The sequence below is a fragment of the Silene latifolia genome, chromosome X (genome assembly GCF_048544455.1).
Source record: "Silene latifolia isolate original U9 population chromosome X, ASM4854445v1, whole genome shotgun sequence".
NCBI lineage: Eukaryota > Viridiplantae > Streptophyta > Magnoliopsida > Caryophyllales > Caryophyllaceae > Silene > Silene latifolia.
The window spans coordinates 291,789,983-291,800,946 of NC_133537.1; positions in this window are offsets into that span (position 1 = coordinate 291,789,983).

The window sequence follows — 10,964 nt, forward strand, 5'->3', positions numbered from 1 at the left end:
TGGATTGAAATTAGGAAAGCGAAATAAACTCTTTTTTGGCAGTTTGTGTTGTCCGAAATTTTGGAGGCTTTTTATGGTTATTTTCTGAGTTGGAAGCTCATAAAATAATATTAATTAGTCTCATTAATATTATAGATAGGTTTCCTACTAGAATTGGAAGACTTGGATTGAATTTATGGAAGGAAGAATAACAACTTCTTAAAAGTTGTAATTCACGGTTTTGGCAACGAATCAGGAGTAGTATTTGACTGATATTTTTAGCTGGATAAGGCTTAGTGGGTAGGCTTGAGTGTCTATTTTGGATAGGTGTTAGTTCGAGCTCGAGCTTCGAGGCCCAGGGTAGGTCGATCCGACCGTAAGTGAGCAAAGGTCGAGGCTCGGGCTTGATTTGGGTAGTTGTGTCGATGGGAGGTATAAGGTGGGCTAAAAATGGTAGGTTGGGTTGCGAGTAAGGATATTTGAATACTAGACTCTCTGTAGATAAAAATGGGTTAGAACTCTTTATGAAAATCAGATCAAAATGAGCCCAAAATCGAGCTCCAAATCGAGCTGCTTTGAGCTAGAGATCGTAACGAAACTCGAGTTTTTCTAATCGAGATTTAAAATGCAATTTAAAATGATTTTTCAAATCAAAATAAACTAAATGACGAAAAATAATATTTATTTTATCTTCAATAAAAATAAATATGGGTAAATAAATTCAAATTATGGTAAAATAAAATGAATTTATTTGAAATGTGAAAACTAATTTAAATTTCATTTAAATTAATTAAATTCCTCGTCGATAACGCCCATTCTACATCGAAAATGAGCACGGAATAATGACTAAGTCGAATAGTTGTGTATATGTCGTCCTATCATCATCGGGTGTTGGTCGGGATTTCTATAGATGCCAATATCGACAGATACGGGTATCTACAGAGCCCCCACTTTGACTGAGGCTTGGACAAAGCGCTAGTCAAAGTATACCCCAAGTCCAATGACCTGAGGATTCCGCGGGTCGTTTAAAGTCCATTAGACCACGTATATAAGTTCGTCAGCCATAAGAAGAGATCATACCTGAAACTCCGTGGGGATTTGTTTCTCCCGCCTCTGATTGGTTGTCTTCGACCTTGATATTTGAATAAATGGTGGGTTGAGCCTTATTCTCAGGCGCCAACGTATCCGTTTGTGATGGAATTAAATCCGCGATCGTAGTTCGGCATTGAAGGGCACGCATTTCTTGCTAGTATGCCTGGGTGAACGGATTTATTTCCAAAAAGATAACCGTTGCTTCTGTTGTTGACGGAGATTTCCGATTTTCTTGAAGTAGGTCTCTAAAGCCCACGACTTTAGAGCCCCCCAGTTGAAATGTTTCCTGCTATATTAGGAAATACATATGCAGCAATAGCAATCATATAAAGTATGTAATTGGATTTTAGATTCTTGTAATTGAAAGGTTTGAAATATTTGAAATGTTTGAAATGAAACTCTGCTGGGGAGTTGTAAAATAAAACTCTGCTGAGGAGTTGTAAAATGAAACTTTGCTGGGGAGTTGTAATAAAATTGATTTGCACGGGCGGTCGACCCGAGATTTGAAAGTTGGTAACCCGCTGGGGATAAAAATATTTTTGGATCACCGATATTTGAAAAATGATTTTAGGCCTTAGGCCTGTAATTTTGAAAACGTTGGGTCATTGACCCGATCTATCGTCGAACATGAGATTTTGACTCCGACACGACTCAAGAAATTGAAATGGGCTTAGCCCGTGCTTATGACTCATAAAATGTGCAAGCTTATACTTAAATATTGACTCGCTGGGGTTGAAAAATGTAGATTGGACGATTCGACGCCCGAACATAAATTGAAAAAATCGCGAAAACACGCGACTCGAGGAGGAAGAGGGGTAGCGGCCCGTCCGACCCGGCTTGGTCCGTGTCCGAGGCCCACACGGCCTCCATGGATGGTAACTCTTGGAGTTTCCATAAACGGATCCCCTTGTTTCCTATATAAAGGGGATCAAGGCTTTCATAATTGCATATCTTTTGCAACTTTTCTTCTCAATCTTTTTCACAAAAAATTCCTCAAACACGAGTTCACTAATTGGAATTATGAAGGGTTGGGCTAATGATTTTAGAAAACATGATACCCAAATACTTGTGGAGATGGGGATTCAACAAATGTTTGTCTTTAGACAAATTTCTCCTCAAATTGCCTTCTTAGATGGATGCTTGAAAAGATGGGATCCTACCCATCATGTCTTTACCTTTCCCGAAGGGGAAATTTGCCCTCTTCCTGAGGAGTTTACCATTCTAGGAGGGTGAAACCCTTCTCAAGAGCCTGCTATCCCGGATTTCTTACCAAGATGGGAAACAAAATTCCGTGACTACCTCAACTTATCTCGTTCTGAGGTTGACAATATCATTGATGGAGGGCGAGTTAACCTACTTGCTTTAGCTTCCAAGTTTAAAGAGACTAATGATCCCGAAATTGCTACTGTTTACCGACAACGGGCATTTGGGCTTATCTTGCTTCACCTTTATTGTTTTGAAGGTAGCATGAATGACTTATCAGGCCAGGGTCAAGCCCGTCTAATTTGGATTGTTGAGCAAATGGGAAATGGTTTAAACCCAGCTTGGGTTATTCTTGCTGAAACCATAAGAGGATTGGATGCTCGAAAATGCAATCCCGCCTTGCCATATACTAGATCAACTCGAATTCTCCAGGTTTGATTTTCCTGTTTTTCATTTTTTCTTCTTTTTTTTTCAGCGTTTTTTTTGTCGTTTTTTTTGCCGTTTTTTTTGCTTTTTTTTTCTTTTTTTTTCTTTTGCCCTCGCTTCCTTTATTTTCAGCGGGCTTTCCATTTTTTTTGATGTCGGGTTTTTGGCAGGCCTGGCTCTTCGAGAGGCTTGGATTGATTGATAAACCAACTTCGAAGAAGTATCGAGTGAGTAGCTTTCCTTCTCGGACACCAAGATGTGGATTTGGTATGACCGCAAGCTATTGGCATGATGTGATAACTATTGGAGCTGGGTCCCATATTCGTTGGACTTTTCCATGGCTATCTTTGGACTCTATTACGGGCCTCTCTGGTATGGATAAGACTAGCTATACTACTTTACTGGGCTTAGATCATTCGACCTATATTTATCCGGACCGAGTACTTTGCCAATTTGGTCGTCGACAGATTGTCCCTAAGATCGAGGCTGCTAGAGGCCCAATCTTTGATGTTAGCCGTTCTAAGTGTCAACGTTGGTTGCGGGCTTGGCATTCACGGACCATTTGGCTTATGGTCAAACCAGAAGAGACAACATGGGTTTCTCATCCTTATTCGGCATGGACTACTGAGAAATGCTTCGAGATCCGCAAGAATTGCAGAAAAGATGATGTTCGAGCTTGGGAGTATCGCTAAAAGTAACTAGAGAACCGGGCCTATTTCAAGGACATTTTTCTGACTCTGGATGAGACCGAAGCTGAGACTGGTGAGGGTTCTAAGACTGACCCTAAGACTTCAAGTGTTTGGCAAAGATTGGGCTCATCGACCACAATTAGGCCGACACTAGCTTACAGGCTCGGCCCTCGACTGAGTGTGAGAGACCGATTAGGCCCGTGGGAAGAAGATGTGGGTCCTCTGGCGAAACGGGCCAAAGTGAAGATGGGTGAGACATCGTCTCATGGCGATGGGCCGTGTGGCCTGGGTTGTAGCTAGGCTTGAGACTTAGTCTTGGCTATTTTACTATTATTATTTATATTATGTTGTGTGTTTTCCTTCTCTTTTATGTGATGAGCTTCGCTCGAAAATAAAAGTTGTAATGGGGTTCACCCGGAATTAGAAATAAATAAAAAAACTATTATTTATTAAGAATTCCCAATTTCTACATTCAAAAAATTTCATTTTTGTATTACAAAATTGATGTTTCGGTTGTACTCTTTTCAAGAGTTACCTACGTATCTGCTTGCGCAAAATCAAACCGAGTCCGTAGTTCCGGTTACAAAGGTATTTAATGCAGTGTCGGCAAATACCGACAACTTATGATTTATTCTAAATGCATTGCAATTTCAAATATTATTTCATAACATTTGAGAATGAGGTCCCTTTTCAAGGGTAGTACTTCTTCAGTTGATCTAAGTTTGTTGGGTTTGCAAAGTCGTTCCCATCCAGATCTGTCAATCGAACGGCTCCACCCGACAAAATATTCTTGACCAAATATGGGCCGGCCCAATTTGGTTTGAATTTACTCCTCGGGTCTACCGGCAACAATGCACGCACGGATTTCAAGACCAAATCTCCTTCTTTGATTCCTCGGGGTTCGACCTTTTTGTTAAAGGCCCTCTCTATCCTCTTCTGGTAGAGTTGTACATGATATAAGGCATTTAAACGGCGCTCATCGAGCATTACTAGAGAATAATATCGGGCTTGGACCCAATCCGCTTCTCGGACCTCACTTTCAAGTAGGATTCTCAGAGACATTATTTCTAACTCGACTGGTTGAATCGCTTCCATCCCGTACACCAAATAATATAGGGTTGCCCTCGTTGCTGTCCTTATTGAAGTCCTATACCCCGATACTGCAAAGGGTATCTTCTCAGGCCATTCCCGATAATTATCGGTCATTTTCCTTAGAATAGTTGCAACAGTCTTGTTGGCAGCTTCTACCGCACCATTTGTCTGTGGGCGATAAGGTGATGATTTGTGATGTTTGATCTTATACTTCTGAAGTATAAGTTCGGTTTCAGCTTGAAAATGGGTACCACGGTCACTTATGAACTCGTGTGGGACCCCATATCGGCAAATAATGTCGTTCTGAATGAACTTTGTCACTTGCTTTGCATTGAGAACCTTATAGGATTTAGCTTCTACCCACTTCGTGAAGTAGTCAATGGCAACTAGAATGTATCAATGCCCACCCCTTCCAGAAGGGTTTACCTTTCCAATTATGTCGATTCCCCAGGTTGAAAATGGCCAGGGAGATGTCATAGTGTACAACATCGAAGGAGGTACATGTTGGACATTCACGAAAATTTGGCAATTATGACAGTGCCTAACATATTTCCGATAGTCCGCCTCCATCGTGGTCCAATAGTAACCCAATCTCATGATTTTCTGGGCTAACATGTGTGCGTTCATGTGTGGCCCACATTCTCCGTCATGGACTTCTTCCATAACCTTCTCGGAAGTTGATTTATCGATACATCGTAAAAGAACTCCTTGGGCGGTCTTTTTATATAACTGCCCGTCATTGGTCTTGATAAATTAGGCCGCCAACATTCGAAGGGCCCGCTTTCCTCGTGTGTCGAGGTATGAAGGGTATTCTCCCGTCTCTTTGTATTTTAAGATGGCGGTATATCAAAGATCGGTTTCACTTTCCTCGGGATTGTCGATTGCATTCACATATGATGGTGCGGATCTCCTTTCCACACAAATGGTTTTTATCTCTCGGAAGATGAACATATTTGACATCATCAAAGAATAGTTCCAATTCCTCGATCCTCATTTGATAAGGAGCCAAACTTTCACTTTTGATTTTCCAGGACCCGGTTACTTGATTGATTACCAAAGACGAGTCTCCGTGCACTAGAAGTCATTTCACGACCAGGTCTAGAGCGCTACGCAAACCGAGCAAACATGCTTCGTATTGGGCGGCATTGTTGGTGACATTGAAGTCCAATTTGATTGAGACTGGCACATGTTTACCTGTTGGGGAAATGAGGAAAATTCCGACTCCATATCCCATGTAGTTGGATGCTCCATCGAAATATAGGTCCCACACGTCATCTTCAATATGGATTACATTCTCATCGGGAAATGACAAGGTGTCGATTGCCTCGGTTTCTTCAATTGGATTTTCGGCAAGGAAATCGGCCACTACCCTTCCTTTTATAGCTTTTAAGGGTACGTATTTGAGGTCGAATTCAGATAGTATAAGGGTCCATCTTGACATTCTACCATTGAGTACCGGTTTTTCAAACAAGTACTTGATCGGATCCATTTTTGAATAAATGCTAACACTGTAGCTAAGCATGTAGTGCCTAAACTTCTTTGTGGCCCAAACCAACGCTAAGCATGTCTTTTCAAGTGGAGTATATTTCACTTCATATTCTAAGAACTTTTTACTAATGTAGTAAATTGCTCTTTCTTCTTTGTCAACAGTTTGGGCTAGCATAGCCCCCATTGCAGTATCCGTAACTGTAAGGTACAGTGATAAAGGCAACCCAGATACAGGTGGGCTTAGAACTGGAGGTGATGATAACACTTCTTTGACTTTGTCAAAAGCAGCTTGGCATTGTTCATCCCAGATTTCATGTTCTCCAACCTTTAGTTTCTTAAAGATCGGCTCGCATATCATTGTCAGCTTCGCGATAAATCGACTTATATATTGGACTCGGCCCAAGAAACCTCGGATTTGTTTCTTGGTCCCGGGAGGAGGCATTTCTACGATAGCCTTGATCTTGGACGGGTCCACTTCGATGCCACGGTGGCTAACAATGTGGCCCAATAGTTTACCCGAAGTGACTCCAAATGCACACTTCTGTGGATTTAATCTCATGTTGTATTTTCGCAATCTTTCGAAGAATTTTTGAAGTGCTTCGAGATGACCACTTCGTTATTTGGATTTCACGTTCATGTCATCGACATAAACTTCTACTTCTTTGTGTATCATGTCATGTAGCAATGTCGTTGCTGTCCTTTGATATGTTGCCCCGACATTGATCAAACCGAAAGGCATCACGGTATAACAATAGGTTCCTCATTACGTTGTGTACGCGGTTTTGTGCATATCTTCCTCGACCATTTTTATTTGGTTATATCCGGCATACCCATCCATGAATAATAGAAGAGCGTGATTAGCGGTATTGTTGACCAAAATGTCGATATGGGGAAGTGGGAAATCGTCCTTCGGACTTGCCTTATTTAGATCACGAAAACCCACACAAACTCGGACTTTCCCGTCTTTCTTTGGTACTGGAACGACGTTAGCAACCCAATCTGAATATTCCGAGACTTTGATAAATCCGGCTTTGAATTGTTTGTCGATTTTTTCCTTTACCTTTAAGGACCACTCGGTACGCATTCTACGTAGCTTCTGTTTCACTGGCTTAAAACCCGACTTGATCGGGATTTTATGTTCTGCAATTTCCCGGTCAATTCCCGGCATATCCTTGTAGGACCATGCAAATACATCTTTGAAAGCCCCAGTAGATTGATAAACCCTCTTCTTTCTTCGGGATCTAAGGTAGTTCCTATCTTAAGTTCCTTCGGTTCAACTAAGGTTCCCATATTAATGGTTTCGGTATCTTCGATTACCGAGTTTCTTTAGTCTTATTCTTCCAACCCTTTAACCAATTGTGGAGGCGGTTCTACCTCCTCATCATCTTCAATCAATTTGCCTTCGGCCTCATTCTCAATGTCATTACTAAAATAATCAATTTCAAAAATTGAATTGCAATGTAAATAAAACAAGTCATAAGCAAACTGGTTCATTTTATTATTAATTTGAAAATTCGCGAAATGCGATAACATTTGGGCCAACTGATCAGAATTCAGTTGTGGAATAGGGGTATTCGGGACAGGCCCCGGAAAACCAGCATGAGAAAGAAAGGTTGGGGAGGGGGTGTTTTCAACACTTGACTCCTTAGACTCAGACTTAGGACTCGACTCGGACTCAAACTCGGACTCGAAACCAGTTTCATCATCTGGATTCAATATCTCGGCTTCTCCAGTAGTCAATTTGAATAAAAGCCCTTTGTTGTCGGTCCATTTAATGGTTTTCCGCCATCCCGAGCTAGTCCTTTGAGGATCTACCTCGAAAATGAGGGTAGATGGATTGAACCTTTCACTTCTAAGGATCATGTTTACTAAACCTTCGTTCGGTATCTCAATTTTCTTCTCTTCTCCGAAGAGAAGGCCCAAAGCCCTATTATCAGTGATTGGGGCCGGTTTTGTCTTAGCCGGCATCACGGTTAGGATATCCTCGGGGATGTAGTAACAATCTTGGAATATTTCAATCCCGGGAAGTAGTCTCTTATGCTTCCAATCATAAATGGGTTAGGGAAAATCCAAACAAGGCTCGGCTTCGCCGGCCCTCGTAAAGGATCCATTTAAAGTAAGAAGATACGGTTCCATTTCGATTTCCCGGTCTTCGATCGGTTTCTTACTCTTCTTGAGATAATCTTTCTCGGTGGGCTTAGATCCAAGCCCAAATGTCATCCCTTTGTCCATGTGATGTGACCATAATTAGAGCATATTTAGTCCCCGAATTAGCCTTGTTCCCATGCTTTTTAGTGCATATTTGGGTCATTTATTGTCTTTAGTTCTTTGTTTTGCATATTCTTTGAGGTTTTGTGTCCTTGGTAGGAAAGGAGTGCAAACCTTGCATTTTTATGGCAAAATGAGGCTAAATTGATTGAATTCTATGACCAAGCATCAAGGAGGGACAAGATTAGAAGGCCTTTGTACATACTATAGTAGATGGGCAATGATGAGAAAAGATCCTTGTACCCCCGGGGAAATCCTCAAGGATTTTATGAAAAAAAAGGAAGAAAAGAAGAAGGAATGAAACTGTCTGACAATCCGTGCGGATTGCCCTGAAGACGCCCGTGCCTCACCCACAATCCGAGCGTCTTCCTCCACAAGACGCCCGGGCAAAACCACCCAAAGACGCCCGTCTTTCCCTTCTGGACGCCCGTCCAGAAGCTCCCAAATCCGCCCGTCCCGTGCCAAAAACGCCCGGATTCCTAGACAGTACTTTCGTCTTCTACAAGCTTCAAACAAGGATGCGCATCTTTTTCTAAGACCGGCGAAAAAGAGACCGGAGTCTCCCTAGAGAACGGCGATTCCTCAAGGACTTAATCATCATTTAAGCCCTTAGTAAACCCTAATTTATGTACCTAATCCTCACTATAAATACCCCATTAGTCTAATTAGAAGAGCATGTTCTTCTTAGCAATCTTTAGTGTAGTTAATATCAATCAAATCTCTCTTTAATCTTGTAATCAACATTTAATCAAGTTTTAATACAAGTTTTATTTCCTTAATCTCTCTCTTGTTCATCCTTTATTTTGGGTAATTGAAGATTATTTGGGTTATTATTGGGAGATTGACAACCTTCTAATCAAACATCAAGTACTTCTTTTATTCTTTGCTTTATTATTGAAATCATTAGTAGGTATAATTCTCTTAATCCCTTTTTAATTATTGTTAATCACTTTCATTTATTCATCATGTTTCACTTTGTTGGTATGATTGACAACCTTGCTAGCATGTTCAACATGATAATGAGTGAGTAGTTTCTTTAGCTAGGGTTAATGGGTAATTAGGGGAAACCAACATGGGGAATGATTCATGCTTAAATTAATATGCTTTCATAGTTTATTTGCTTGCTTGTTGTGATCTCAACTTATGCACATGTTATGTTTGATGAAATGTGAGCCTATGAATCCTTGCATTTTTTACCCATCACCTATCTTTTCAATGAGACTTGTAAGACATAAACCAACTCGAGTCTCATTAGACCATGCATATTGTTGAGTAGGGAAGATTAAGTCGACTTGTAGGTGTTGTACAATCTAATCGATTCGGCTCCGGGACCCAAACTTTCCTAGGATTGTCAGATATAAACCAACTCGATCCATCACAACAATAATTGCTTGCTTATAACTTGAGAATATGTTTGTATGATCAATTCCCATGAATCCCCTATGACCCCATAACACCCTAGTGTCTTTTATCAATTGTTTACATCCCTTTTTAATTCATCTTGCTTGTTTACTTTCATTGCTTTTTAGTTTAGTGATCTTCTACTTCAAACCCCAATTGTGACACCCTTAGACACCACTAGTTGCAATAGAAATCTCATCTCAATTCCCGTCCCTTGGGATCCGACCTTTACTTGCCTCTTTACTAATTGTAGAGTTGTTGGTGAAGTTATAAATTGTGTTTTGGTCTAGGTGCTCCTAACGACAAGTACTGAAAACTAAACCCCACGAGGGAACACGACCACCATGGGTAGTTTGACTTCGAATTTATCTTCTCTTCGAGGGTATAATGATAAACCAAAGTATTTCCCGGTTTTGAAGACGACCTTGCAAATGCGACTATTTGTGTATAGGTCCATATTCTCCAACTCGGGATTGAGCTCGATGGTGTTAGCTACTTCGAACCCACACGGATCGTTGTGGGGATCGTCCCTCACCTCGGATGTGATATCCTCTTCGGACACTACAATTGGAGTAGCATTGATGGTAATGACCTCACCCTTGAACGGGATTTTGATTTTTCGATGTAATGTTGAAGATACGACCCCTACCGCATGGATCCAAGGCCTAACCAATAGCAAATTGAAGGATGAAGCGACATCTATCAATTGTCATGTTATTTCTCATTCCGTGAATGTAATACTACGGTTTTATGAGTCTCTGGGTACTCTATCGAGTGGGCCTTACTCTGTCGAGTAAGGGCGTTTTGCGATTTAAAATAGTTTCTGACCTGTTGGGTACTCGATCGAGTAGCCTTGGTACTCGATCGAGTAGGCGGCACTCGATCGAGTACGTCAATTACTCGATCGAGTAGCCGGTTTACGGAGGGATGATTTGTCGGGTTTTGTTAATAATGCGATTTAATATATAAACACTTCCGTCACTTTCATAATACACTTTTACAAACCTAATTACTTTCAAAAGAGAAATCAATCTACGTACTTCGCATTCATCGCATTATTGACAAATCCCGGAGCTTGGAAGGTCGGAATTCATCTTTCTTTACATCTTTGAGATCCTTGCGTCGAGGGTAAGATCTACGTGCCGAATTTGTTATATTTAATTAAGTTTCGTTAAACCCTAATTTTGGGAATTGGGGATTTGTGTTAGTTTTGTGTGGTTAGTGATATATATGATGTTATGTTAGGAGGAGGATTGAGGAGGCTTTTGATAACAGCTGTTGAGATCGTCTGACTGTATTGCTTTCCAGGTAGGGTTTCCCTACTCA